Source organism: Corylus avellana, chromosome ca5 (assembly GCF_901000735.1).
Source record: "Corylus avellana chromosome ca5, CavTom2PMs-1.0".
Lineage (NCBI taxonomy): Eukaryota > Viridiplantae > Streptophyta > Magnoliopsida > Fagales > Betulaceae > Corylus > Corylus avellana.
The window spans coordinates 30,598,624-30,613,956 of NC_081545.1; positions in this window are offsets into that span (position 1 = coordinate 30,598,624).

Genomic DNA, 15,333 nt, shown 5'->3' on the forward strand with positions numbered 1-15,333 from the left:
CATGTTATTCTCCTTAATATTGTCCTGGAGCTACATGAAGACTGTTACTGCTGCTGACTTTTCAACCACAATGGTACTAAGGTAGGCACAACTCTACAAAAGTAGCAGATGATAAGTCACAGAATTGACCGCCCATTTAATTAGGGCCGACAATTCTTGATATGACCCATAAACTATATTCATGTCTCGACATGACTCAAATTCGACACACGATATTTATGACTAATAATTTTTGACACGAAATTAACGAATTGGGATTGAAAAGTCAATGTTAAGATTGATATATAGAATCTTATGCACATATCTCGACATGACCTAAACTCCATCTAAATTTAATGGCCTGCATAAGAGAAATCTAGTAGAAGGTAATAATAGGGTTCGTATGGGTTTGGGATTTGGACTTATGAGGCAGCTGTGTAAGGTTGGAGTAGCAGTCCAATAGATCCTGTTTACAGATTGGTCCTGCAATTATTGGGTCTGGATCTGGCATTTCAATGGACTGGACCATCCCCTATCTGTTCACTGTATATTGGTCCCCATGATCTTAAAGTTCATGTAGAAAATCTACTAGACAAGTAGCACTTCTTTTCTTGCTTTAGGTTTCCTTTTCAATTATGAATGTTAATTGCAATGTAGGACCACCAGGGACACTAAATTATTTCTTTTTCTTTTTTTTTTTTTGTTTTCAACTTCTGACGAGATAACTTAACTATACATGTTACTTGGAAGAGATTTGTCGAAAAATATTAAAGTAAATGGGTTAATATTTACCATAGGAAGCCTAAGCCCAAAGGACTTTAATATGATTGTTACATGTTTAGTACTACAATGTTTATCCTCAAGAGTAATTTAATCGGTCAAAAACTACGTCTCATCACATATGAGAATTGACTTCAGTAAAACAGAGGTTTATATGGGGTGCCCAAAGAGGCCACGAAAATGTGACGAAAGGGTGACAGAAAACCCGGAGGAAGATGGAGATGATGGATCGGTTTTAAGGCATCCGATCGAATTTGAATTGAAAGAGGGTCCACACGTAGTAGCGTACAACTGCATATATATTAGTATATGAGAAACACACAGCCCGCTTTAAATGCGGGGCAGACAATATGGTCAGCGACTTTCATGGTCACCCTCTCTCTTCACAGGGGCATGATGTGAAAGCTCAGTCACACATCCCACACTAACCCCCATACATGACCCTACCATTTCTCTCTCCCTGTCTATAGCTCTCTCTCACACCCTACCTGGTAAGAGTTGCATGCATGCACATCATCATATGGTCATCATACCCCCATGCATCTTCTCCTTTCTTTTGGTTGCAGGAAAAACAAAAGCAAAAAAAGAGCTTTGGGAAAAATGCCCTTTTTCTCTCTCTCTCTCGGAGCTTTGTTACTTTTTTTTTTGAAGCTCATCAATCATAAAGCAATCGATTACAAAATCATTTCCTCTCCTTTCACATCATTACCATCTTTTCCGTTCTGCCAAAAAAGTCCTGCATTCTTCTGCCCCCATCCCATTTATTACTCTCTTTTCGAGGAATGGGCCACCTAGGGTTTCCACACCCCCCTCCCCCTCCCCCTCCCCCTCGTCTAACCTCTCACGTATTCATATGTCAATTTCAAAGCGTACAACTTTGTTCCATGTGTCAATCAATAACTATTTACTACACTAATAATCACTCCCCTTTGCATGAAATCCATGTGCTTACACTCCCACAACCGCGCGTGATCTCTTTTACAGGACAAGGATAATAGGAAATTCCTGGTTTTTACAGAGATGCGTTTTCTGACTCCTTGCATTTTCAAAACCAATCTGTTTTCCCAAACATATTTTTTCTTGCTTGAAAAGATATTTATGTCAAAGTAAATGGAGGATTTAAACTCATCATACCTATGGAAGGGACATTTCAACAGATTTTATATGAAAAATACTAGGCTTATTACAAATAAATTTTATAAAAAATCTTTTACAAACGCTAGTCATGGAGGAGGGAAGAGCACTCCTCCGCTCCTCCCCCATCCAAATAACATTTTCCCAACTTCCTCTTGGTTCCTCCTTTCCCTTTAATTTTTCTTTAGCCTTAACAAAACTTTTGCAACCTCTTCATCCACAAAAGTCAAGTGCCCCTCCTCCACTATCACCGACCAACTCCCTCTCCACCGACGTCCCTAGCTGCAGGGCGTGTGTGGCAAGCACCACCAAGTGGCATGCATGGGTTACAAGCGCCAATGCCACTTTTGGCTCCTTCCGATAGATCTAACGATTCTCTACCTTGGCCTGCTTCTCTAGCTAGCCCCTTTCTTGTGGAGCTCTTTTGTTAGCAAATAAAATATTACCATGGGCCGCTACCACTAGCATCAACAACTTTTCCATTTACTCTTTCTACCTTGAAGATCCTCTTCAGGGCTATAGAATGAATTGTTAAAATAGATTGTGTTATTTATTTATTTATTTTTAATATTTGTTTCAATTGTATGTAATTTTATTCAAGGGCTGAAGCAGTAGGTTTGTTATATAATATTAATTGAATATATATCGTCAACTCTGCCCAAGTAAAAAACGATGGATGAGTAACTTGGACGCGCTTGGGGGTAGAAAGGGTGCAAGTGGGTGAGATGCTTAATTAATTTGTTGGAACGTGGTTGGGTATACATGCAGCGTCGTTTTGTAGGCGTAATAATACTATACACTACTACATTCTTCGGGCGTTGGTCTTTCACCCTCAATATATTCGCTTGTCAAAGGGGATGAAATACTGAAGCCTATATATATAGTCTACTTCTTCAACCCTCTCTCTCTCTCTCTCTCTCTCATATATATATATATAATTTCTTCAATCAATGCATAAAACAGCTAGCTACTAAACATATATACATACATATATACCATCTGTGCTCCCGTTTTCCCGGATTGGATCTGAAGATATATAGAGCTCTAAAATCAGCTTATAGATCTTTAGGGGTTACAAACCTATATCCTCTGACCATTAAACACCAAAGTGACGACTGAGGTGGGCATTCAAATCCACCTTAATCAAAACTAAAACAAATCAACAATCATACTTGTCAACTTGAGGTTTGTGCTCAGCTGACAAGACAGGCTTGCAGAGGGGACCTAAGAGAGCCTTGTGGACGTTCAACCACTCCTTAATTATTATTATTATTATTATTTTTTATATTTTAAATAACACGTGCCATAATATCATTGGTGATTATATATCACATTAACAGATTTCGTCTAATTTGCTAATGAAAAGCGCATCTAGAGATCACTTATTTATGTGTTTTGTTTAACCCTAAGAAGTTTTTAGTCACATTTTTTATTTTTTATTTTTTCCTAAATAATTAACTGCGTGTACATGAACTTAACATTAATGAGACACAAGAGGGTCCTTCTTTAAATAATTATAAGTCTCTCTTCTGTCTCTCCAAAAATCATTTTACAATAGTGATTCATTACAAGCTAAATAATAATTTTAAAAGGTGCGTCATTTTTTAGGAGACATAATTATTGGACGCCACCCATTGAATTGGCTCCCCTCCCAAAAAAATCCCCATTAAACCAAGAGATCGAGGTTACCTTTCTGCAAAGTAAACTCCAAATACATTCACAAAAAAGGATATGAAAAGAAAAGGTGGTTATGTCTCTCATCCTCATTTCAACATAGAAAGCACCTAATAATATATATATATATATACCTCCAATGGGGATGCCCAAAGATGTCAAGTTCCTAAATCTATGCCTGGAGATTCTGCTGCTAAATCAGCCAAAGAATGCTTTGAGTCTTTATTACACTACTACAACTAGAGAAGAAGGCCTAGAGTAACAAATTGGAACCAAATTTAAGGTTCTGAGACAAAATTTTCAACTACCACCGTATTTGACTTTGCCAATTACCTTTTGCATGACAGTGATAATTATTGTGGTCTGTGTAATTTCTGTTTCCCATGGGAGCAGCTCACCTTTTGCACGACAGTGATATTGTACCGCGTCCCTCTGGGTTCGTGCTCCTGTCGGAAAGTGATGCAAGAAAAAACACAGAGGATATTGGAAATTGCTGAGTGTTAATGTAAGAAATATGTCACGGGTTTTACAGACATCCGTGCCCCTTCTAATGTAATCCCTCCAATTGTGCCTAAAATGAGTGAACAAATTCCTTCATTGTCCAATGGAAATTAAGTGCTTGCATGACAATCAGCTACTACAAAGCAAACGATCGAAGAATGACAGCCAGCCCCAATGAAAAAATAAAATAAAATAAATATATATGGTGGACTGCACTAGCTACAATAGGATAATAGGATATTCTTAGCTGTCAAAAAAAAAAAAATGGAGTTGAATCTGCAAGGTTTCCACGACAGCATTCATAATTGACTCAATTATACAAAGTGAATCTGTTGATCAGTTGATGGTAATGACGTGATGAGGACTCCGAGAAATATTGCATATATTATATTAATGTTGCTTCAGTCAAGTAATACCCAAAAGTAATAAATGGATGGTATTCTTTTTATGGTCAAGATTTAAATAAGTCGATGTTTCTAATGGTCACGATGTATATGAATGAAGTCAATATTTGCATGTTTATACTATCCATTATGACCATGAATTAAATACTATCCATTTCATTTGAAATTGAGAGAATCATTATCCAAACATGAAATGAAAGTTTGACATCCCTTTTTTCCCTCCTTTTTAGTTTTAACCCAAAAAGAAAAATGGAGAGGGTTTGCTCAGTCAATTAGAAATGAGTGCAAATTTTTAAATTGGATATTAGATCAAACACTCAGATATATCTTGACACGTCATATATAAGAGACCCACATGTGGAGTTGACATGTCCATTTCTTATATGTACGATTCACACAAAACTCAAAAAAAAAAAAAAAAAAAAACCAAACTTACCTTCCTTGAACTCTTTGAAAAATGCTAGGAAGTAGGTTTTAGAAAGAAGCAAAAATGAGTCAAAATTAGTTAACCTCAAAAAGGGGCCCTTAAATATTAAGGGTTATCAAATGGACCAAAACTTGTTCTAAAGCGCGTGGCATTGGCCTTAGCATATCTACGCTATCACTGTAAACAAATTAGTTAAGTTATGACCAAAGCTTTATAGAATCGTTTATAAAGTATAGCCTCACTTAACTAATTAATAAGATATCAATATGAGACTTAACACCTATGAACACATTTATAATCTATTCACTCAGTGTGGATATTTCATGACCCTACCACCCACTAGAGGATAAGTATTTGATGTTAGATTTCTTGTGAGGACAAGTTTTCTTGTGAAGGATATATATGGGGCTAATTATGTCACACTTCCTCGACAATTAAGGAGGTTGGGGAATGGAATTTGTATTTGCCAAAAGTGGTATATATGTTGTACAAGTTTTGAAGAATTCTGATATGTCAAACTCTAATTGATGTTGGAACTAGAGTACTATTCAAGGAAGCTAACAATAAGCAATTGCATGTAAACCTCACAACACATAAGAATTGTGTCATTTGTCGTGCACAAGGGCATATATACCTAATTATATGGGGTTGGTTTGATCAAAAAAAGCTTATAGAAACAAATGATCATGACCCCACTCGCAAGCTACAAAAAAAAAAATCAATAATTTTATATGATTTGATGACAAATGAGAGCAGAAGCTTAATAATTTGTGTAAATTTGTATATGGACGAATCATGGGTGAAGGTGGATGTGGACTTGTAACAACCAATTGTGAGGTGAGAAAGAGCCACAAATGTAAGATAATCTTCCAAGCTATGAGACATAAATTAAGAGCAGAGTAGTTTAGCAGATTTTGTCACGTTACATCCAAAAGAGGTGGGGCTAAGGTACCAAAAATATAAAATTAGGTTGAGTAGTACAACACATTCTAGATAGACATATTTTATCGCACGAGAAAGGACAGATTGAAAATATTCCTCCATGCAAGAGAGAAAAAGAAAAAGAAAGAGAGAGAGAGAGAGAGAGAGATTTGTGAATCGCTTTATGGAAAGGAGTTATCTTTGCTTTTCTTGCACTCTGGTGACCTTTGATGAAAATGAAAGCATTTTACATGTCACCAAACCAAGCAGAAACCAGAACAAGGACCTTCCCATAATGCGGTCTTTGGTTTTGGGAATCACAAAAGCAATTTGCTCCGTTTCTTTCTCTCTCTCTCTCTCTCTCTCTCTAAATCTTCAGACAGAGAGAGAGAGAGTGGCTCTCTGCTAGATTTTCCATAGTTGTATTTGTATACAGGAAACTAGTGGGGCCAAAGCCAAAAGCTAAATATATTCACGTAGAGATTGAGTTGGACAGCTGTTGGAGACCGTAATTGTTGGTTTGGACCCACGAGAATGTTGAACTGAGAGAGAGAGAGAGAGAGAGAGAGTCAAAAGCTTGGGGCATGCAGAATCAGCGGAGACTTTCGTTGTCCAAAATATTCTTTGAGAGTTATACACTCTATATATAATAATTAATATTATCTTCCATTTTAATTTTGCCCACGCAGGCGATGTTAATTATAATATGTACTATTATGTTATGAATGTTTATTAGGGGATCCAAATATATATATAAGTCATATGATGACAATTCTCTCACATGGCCTCCCCCAACCTGCCCTCTCATTCTTCCTATCAATTCTTCCTTAAATCAAATATTAAATTGGAAAAATAAAAATAAAAATTCTTCCTCTCCTTCCAACTCACACTTCTCTCTCTAAAGTAATGATATTTATAGTTGCAAATTTCTCATCCTGGTTTAGAGACTCTTTAAACACTCACAAGGTACTATATCCTTGCTTCAATAATTTTTGCAAAGTTCCAATTCCCACGATGATGAGGGGCCCTGGCAGCTTGGCACTGAGCTCATGGATTCTATTACCAAGTCACTGTCACCCAGCATGCATTTAACTTCCCATCTCATTATATATATTTGCCTTTATTCCGTGTTGTGCCGCTATCATATATATATATATATATATATATATATATATAACCATTTTTAGCATCTTATATGTGTGTGTCATAATTCAGAGAATAGAAGGCTTCTTTTTTTTTTCCTGTCATAATGTTCATAACGTTTTCTTCGTACAGTGAATATGCCTTGATCATCCTAGCATTTAAAAGATAAAAAATGGGAGAGGAGAATTCGAACTGATGACCACCATTTCATGAAACGTTGTGTTTGATAAAAGCCCAAGCCCGCACGTTGTGTTTGATCACATCCAATGGGCTTGGACTTTCGCAGTTGTGTTAATTTGATCACATCCATACCTACCAAACCCTAATGTTCATTCTTCAATTTCTTCCCCACAATACAACTCATGAGCTTGGTTCACAGTTGTTGCATCATCGATAAGAGTTGATTTTGGTTTGTTGTTGGTTGAACTGGTGTCGAGGTTTTTCCTCTTTCGATGTTACTTGTGTGAGTGGTCAATGCTACTCGTCGCCCATTGAGGTGTCTTTGGTCTATGGCGAAGGTGATCACGTGACCACTTTAATTTAATGATGATCGATGGGATTTTATTTTAAAGCCCTTAGCCTTCACTTTTCTTCTAATTAAGCGGCTTGGATCTATTGTGCCCCTTTTCTAATTTTTTGCAATATTACTTAACCGTTAGTTTTTTTCATTAAATTCTACCAAAATTCTTAAAATACACATATCTTTTAGTTATTAAAAAAAATAAAAAATGAAATAAAAATTTGTAAAGATTCAAACGTGGGTATTTTTGCAAATTTCATTAAATCATGACCAATGCCTAAATAGTAAATCTTTGCAATTTTTTTTTTCTTTTTATCAAAAAACAAAATAGGGGGTATTTTGATAATTTTGAACTTTGAAAGGATAATTGCAAAAGTGATAGAAGTCCAAAAAAGTTAAGTTAAGTTAAGTTTTCCCATTAATTAAAAATTACAAAAACTATGAGATAAAAGATTGACCACAATTCTCCAAACAAAACTTTCCAACTTTGTCATTGTCAGAGTATTCTATGGCGAATATATATAGAAGCTTAAAAAATAAGTTACTAGCTAGACCTATTTTCCATGGAAGTTATACTATGGGGATAATATGAAAATCTATCCTTTGAAAATATACTTCCTTAATTAGTTTTTGATGAACTTTTTCATTCCAAGTCTGCATGTGAAAGGATGTTATTTTTGTACGTGTTAGCTCGAAATTAATGTTAGAAAAGTTTCAAAAATGTTCTAGGAAAAAAAGTACACTGTCATTGTGTTCCAAATTAGTTTGCTTTATACTATTCACCCGTGGTAGCTAGATGAGGAACTTGTTAGAATGTTTTTTTTTATAAAAAAAATAATAATAAAATAAAATTATAATCGTTAAAATATTGATTCCACACTAAAATAGACATATCAACGGGTATCTCATATGTAACTTTGACCCAAATGTATCTGATAGCTTTAATTAGAGCTACTTTGATAATTTTTGACATAATTTATAAATTTGATACGAATTTAATACAAAATTAACAGATTATAATTTAGTATAATCGAGTTAGAGTCATTAACAAGTCGACCCGGCTGCTTAACCTATTAAATAAATTGATTAATCCTAAGTCGACCTAGCTACTTAACTTATGAGTGACCCATTTGCCTATTTATAAAATTATATATATATTTTTTTTTATATATAATAACTACAGGTCGAAACAAGTCATGTTGGCCGGATTGACCCAATACAACACGTTTATTAAATGGATTATGTGGGTTGAGTCAACTTATATTAACATGATCTATTTAATTGTGTCGTACTGAGTCGTCCACCTAGTTAAATGGGTCATGTCATGATTAAAAGATTTAACTTATTTAACTAAACATATAATGTATCCTCAACGAAGTGACTAGTTAAACAAAATGAATCCAGGCCCGACATGCCAACCCCTAACTTTAACGTGTCTCTTTGATTACAAATTGACCCTACTAAACTTAGACGAAATATCAACAGTACTATCTAGCTTATGGAAGTTTTATTTCTCAAAATCCTCCTAGATCTCAAATAGGCTTTTGCGGTTGGATCTGACTTTGGTCAAATATGGGGGCGAGAATCATGACCTATGACAAGACATGATAATCCATAGTTGTACGGTTATACATGGAATGGCATGTTGCAGTGTTTTTTGAACAAGAAACTTCGTTTCTTTATTTTTTTTTATTGAGGTCACAAAAATTTTTGTTTTGTTTTTTTTTAAATTTTTTTTTTTTTTTTTATTGAGGTTTTAGCATCTCTTAGAATTGTAGGGTGCAATTCTCTCCATTCAAAACATTCATTCAAGATAAGGAAAAAAAAAAAAAAAGGACTAAAGATCAAGATAAGTTAATGTGGTCGGCTACCCAGGATCACAGTTTGGGGTGGCGCCTATTCAGAATTGTAGGGTGCAATTCTTCGCTTCAGAACATTAATTCAAAGATTAAAAAAAAAAAAAAGTTGAAAGATGAAAATAAATTAAAGGATAGTTAGTCATGACCCAATGATGCAACATGAGATGGTCGGCTACCTAAAAAGGTTGTTTAGGGTTGGTTGACCACTCTCAGGGGAACCACTAACCACCCCCTCATCCCTCACAAGTGGTCGACTACCCTCCTCCCAAAATCCCCAAGATGACAATCCCTTTATCCTTTAAATGGTGGTTGGTCATCCTATAACTAGTTTCCAATGAATTGAGTACCTAAATAAAAATAGATATAAGGAATGATTGACCACTCCAAAACAATTATGAAGGTGGTCGGCAACTCCCAAAAACCAATTATGGGGGTGGCCGGCCACCATCATGTCAATTATGGGAAGTTGCTAACTAACCCCTCAAGCCAATTCCCATAATAGAATATTGATGATAACCTAGCACCATATGAAAGCTTCACCCATGGTAATGTGACAACTCCAATAGTGGTGAATCAAAGTGATTGTGCTGTGTGTATTGGTGGCTCCCACAATAGCATATGGCGACTCCTATGATAACTTTGTTACTTATTTGAGAAATGCTACACACTCTTACTATCGCACTCCCAAATGACGTAACTTAACAATGAGAATCACCATTATATTTTGGATGGATTATTATTGAATCCAATAGTACTGATATTCACTACTAAGTCAAAGAGTATGCCATTGAAAGTATGAGAGTAAGAGTGTGTATAGCGTTTCTCTACTTTTTAAGCTCATAGCCTACTCTTTCCTGCTTTAGTAGTTTCCGTGGGATTTCCTAATTATAATTATTTTTTGTGCACGGGTATACCCCATTTTAGATTTTTTTTTTTTTTCAATTAATTCTTAATTATTAAAAAAAAAAAAAAAAAAAAAAAACCGGTTGCTTATTTAAGTTTTCTTAGTGTGGAAGGAAATCATTTTCCTTATCATTAATAAGAAGTACTAGAGCCCACAAATAAGCATTATTTCTAAAGTTTCAGCCACATCAATCTAAGTGGTGGCTTCGACCCAATAGGCAATAGAGGTGTCAAAAACAAGCTAAAGAAAAGTATATAGACCTTAATTGTATATTTACATGGTAATTTAACTGTACACAAGTTAAGCCTATTTATAATTGCATGAGGCCGCGTGGCCGGTTAGAATAAGAAATACAATAAGAAAGAAATCAGAGAATATATGCAAAATATTACCAAATAATATAAAAATACACACACAAAAAAAAAAAAAAAGGAAAGAGTACATGATATATATGTCCTATGAATGGTAATTGATCTCCACAGAAATAGATTTTGGTATGATTGCCAATAAGGTAAGTATCCAAAATATATTTGTTTGTGAGTATTTGGAGTACTGTAGTTTACATGAACTAATAAAGTAAACCTTTCCTTTTCATTTTTCGAGTAACAAAAAGGCATTCATTCAACTCAAGGAGTACTGTAGATATTTCTCTCAAAAATGAGTTACAAGTAGAGCATTTGCAAAGGTATAGATCGAGATAAAGAAGACCAAAAAAGGGTTATGAAAGAATAGAAAGGAGCATTTAAGTAGTCAATAAGGAGACGTTTCATGGTGAAAGTTTTCCAAAAAAGTTGTATAAAGGATATGGATTTTAGCGTGTCATGTGGTTTGGTTGCTCCCATTTAGGTTCAAAAGCAGGGTGATCTTTTTCCTCATGCTTTTGAATCTCTAAGTTTGGTGGATTTTGTACGTCACATTAATGTGAGAGCATAGGGGCCAGATGACCATACTTGTGCTTCCTTTGTGTTTCATATATTATAAATGTTCTTGAAAAATGAGCCTCTTAACTTATTTCTTTTCTGTTTGAGTTGTCACCCACATGAAAAAGTACAATAAACACAAAAATAATATGACAATTTGATGCACTCAACCCCCATTACTTTCATCCTGGCCCGTACCCTCACCAAAATATGATTGTGAATCACTACTTTTTTTTTTAATTATTATTATTATTATTTATTTTAATTCAAATCACTACTTAATTAATTAAAAGCATTACCTTACACAAAACTCAAGGTATAATGTAATGATTGCCAGAATATCGATCAATACGGAAAATATATATAGGCTCATGCATGACTGATCGATCAGTTGAGTAGGTGTTCACAAGTTGAATAGGTATTCACAAGATAATGCAGGATTTAAAAAATAACTATTATACAAACAATTATTAAATATTATAAAAACAGTAAATCAATAAACATAAGGAATTTAATAATAAAATAGAAATCTTTTGAAAAACTCTTCAAAAGTAAAACCGTCTCTGGGCAGTTAAATCTAAAAAAATCATTTCATTAAATAGAATTATCAAGTACAGAAAATACACACTTGCAAAACCTTTGTAACACTTACTCCCTTGTACCAAGCAAATTAATGACATGTTTGCTTCTACTGTAGTAGTTTCAGAACTTTTGAGCAATTCTTCTACAAAGCTTCCTCTTGCAATCCCAAGACTCATGTGATTGAAGGTTTTATGTGAAGAATGCGATTATGTAGCTTAGCAAAACTAACTCTAAGAGAGGAGAAACATGAATGTTCGAGGCTCGAAGAAACCTCTTTTAACACAAAGCAATGTAAGCTAAAAGCTTTGCAATAGGCCTGCATGGAGTAGCCTTAATCAAGCTTGAGAAACTTGGTCTCCAAGCACAAAATCGAAATCCTGATGTTTTGCAGTTTTTAAGTCAGTGTTTGAACTGATCATTAAGCAGTTTCAACTGCATTAGGGTTATAGGTTGAAAACAAGAATTTCTCTGACAGTGTTTTCGAACTAACTTAGAGTCTGTTTGAGATTGCGTTTGAGAAATATAGCTTTTAACTCAAAAATGACTTTTTGACAAAAACTTCATTTTTAAACTTTTGTCAAAAGTGCGTATTAGCCATTTTCTAACTTTTAGAACATTTAAAAACACTTTTAAGTTAAAAATCACTTTTTTGGCAAAAGTTTCATTTTTAAACTTTTGTCAAAAGTGCGTTTTAACCATTTTTTTTTTTTAGCTTTTTTGACATTTAAAAGCGCTTTAATTTTTTTTTTTTTTACCAAACAAATACTCTTCAAACAAATTCTTTTAGTGTTAAACGCACTTTTAAGCTTTTCAAACACACACTCAAACAGGTCTTTAGGCTGACTTAGAACACTATATTATGTAAGTCTTCAGGCTAGGTTTAAAGGGAACGCCACATGGAATGCTGCATTATTCTGCCGGTCTTTGAAGTTTTTTGAAACGTCTAGTATAGTTCAAATTAGAACACCCTATACTGCCAAACTTCAGAAAAGTATTAGTTCGAACTTAAATAATACGGCTCTTACTGCCTAATCTTCAAAGTCGTATTAACATAGCTTAATTCGAACCAACTTGGAATGATACTTGAAAGTTTACAACTACCACAAGTTAGCTACGGCTGCAACCTGAACGACTCAGGCTACGTTAGATTTGTGTTGATGTCTAGGGTTCAGTAGATCGAACACGTACACGTACGCGTTCGGATTCAATGGTAATAAATGCACCTACTTACTTTATGAAAATAATTACTACCCTACTTCAAAACTATGTAATTTTTAGTAATTTTAAGACAAAATACATTGCCTACATACATGCACCCACTGTCGTTTAGTGGGATCCGGATTCCCTCAAATTGAGGGGAGAATGGGAGAATTTTTAATTATTCATTTCATTTTGATTCAACGCACTATAGAATATCACGTGTCCCACTATAAAATAATAACGTATTATTTAATTTTTAAAAAGAAAATAAAAATAAAAATAATAAAAAATTAAAAATTTTTATAAAATAATATGGGATGACCGACCACCCCATCTGAGCCATGGGGGTGGCAATAGGAGGTGGTTCAGCCACCCCTAAGGCCAAACCTAAAAAATTATTTTTTGGTTTAAGCTAGCTAGTAGCATTTCTGACGTGCCATTTTCACACGTCAAAAACTTTTTTGACGTGTCAAAATTGACACGTCAAAACGTCAAAGTAGCACGTCAAAAACATTTTTTTTGACGTGCCATTTTCGACACGTCGAAAATTTTTTGACGTGTCACTGTAGACACGTCAAAAACCCCAGTTTTTTGACACCTACCCTTTTAACGGTCGACAAACGTCAAAAACGACGCGTCAAAAACCCCTAGTCAAAAACAAAATTAATTTTTGTTGTGTAGCTAGATACCCTTGGTTTTCAATTTTTCTAATATTACACCTCATATGTTTCATAATTTGGTTTAACCTGGCACTCCCAATATTCGGCCACCCCCATGGCCACATGGGGTGGTTTGACCACCCCTTAGGGTCAAACCTAAAAATTTATTTTTTGGTTTAAGCTAGCTAGTAGCTAGTAGCTAGATACCCTTGGTTTTCAATTTTTCTAATATTATACCTCATATGCTTCATAATTTGGTTTAACCTGGCACTCCCAATATTTAGTTTTCCATTTAAATTTCTAATTGAAGAAAGAAAATTTTAAGGACAAAATTAAAACAGTCAATAGTTTTTGGATTGCACAAGAAATTAACCTCAACCATCTATTACAGAAATTTGAAAAATACATTCATGCAACAAATTTTTTGAATCAGTAGATCGAAATTCAATAATGACCGTCTCAAATTTAATAGTAATTTTTAAAAGGTAAGTCTTACAAACTACAACCTCCGAAAGGACTTGATCCTCATCCGAAAGGACTTGATCAATCCTACACCTCATCTATGGTGATGTCGACATTCCATTTTGACCCTTCCAAAGTATTCGGACCAGCCGACTTATGAGTGAGGAAATTTAAACTAAATTCATATCCATTTGAATAAAATATAAGTTTTTTTCTTATGGTGTTATTTATTTAAAAGTTATGGTTGTTTAAGATTTAATAGAAAATTTTACCAAAGAATTGATTTGTTACCACATGTAAGTCTAAGGGATTAATTATTCAAGTGAAAAATATAAGGATTAAATGGACACTCAACTTAAAATGAAAATTTTATTATAAGCTAGCTAGGGTTGATTTATTAATTACAATATATATACCGATTCAAGATATCAATTGTTCAAATTTAAAGTATGAAGAAGAATAAATTGACACTATATAAATTATAAACATCATATATATATATATATATATATATATATGTCACCAGCTGTCAAATCTGTGGAGCCCAAAGAAATTAAAAATGAAAAAATAAAAATAAAAATCCAGCCCGATTAGATGATTTATCATTTAATAGCTTTACTTTTTGGTCATAACGCTGCTACTGTTCTTTTGGCTGTCGGAAGAAAAAAAAATAAAATAACAGTGTGCTCTCTTCCAAGATAAACTAGGTTACTCTTTCCTTTCTTTTCAATTTTATTTACAAAAAAAAAAAAAAAATGCTAGTGTGGGACCAGCTGATGATCAGATGGTCGTGATTGATGGGGAATGAGCATCCTCTGTATGGTATAGGGTACAGCCTTTTCCACCATATTCTCCACCATACATTCTTGTCAAACTGAGCACCAATAAATGATATCTTCTGCGCATGCAGATAATGATAACCATGCGATATATATGATGAATTAATAATATAATGGAAATTTAATATATATATATATATATATATAGTCGACTCTTATTAGGCCTTGTGGCCCAGTTCTCACCTTGCTTTCCTCTTCCGCTCGGCTAATTAATTGGTCCACATGCATTAGCCCAAGTTTAGACAACTGCAGGTATATATAGCTAGGCCGAAATCACGCATGCTGTAGTTTTCTGGCTTCCCTATATTGCATTTAACCCGAAATCTTCCTTTCATGATCAACCAAGAATTGGTACCAGTTTGACTTTATGAACGTGTTAGGACCTTAATATTAATTCTGGACAATTTTATTAATGTTGAGATTAT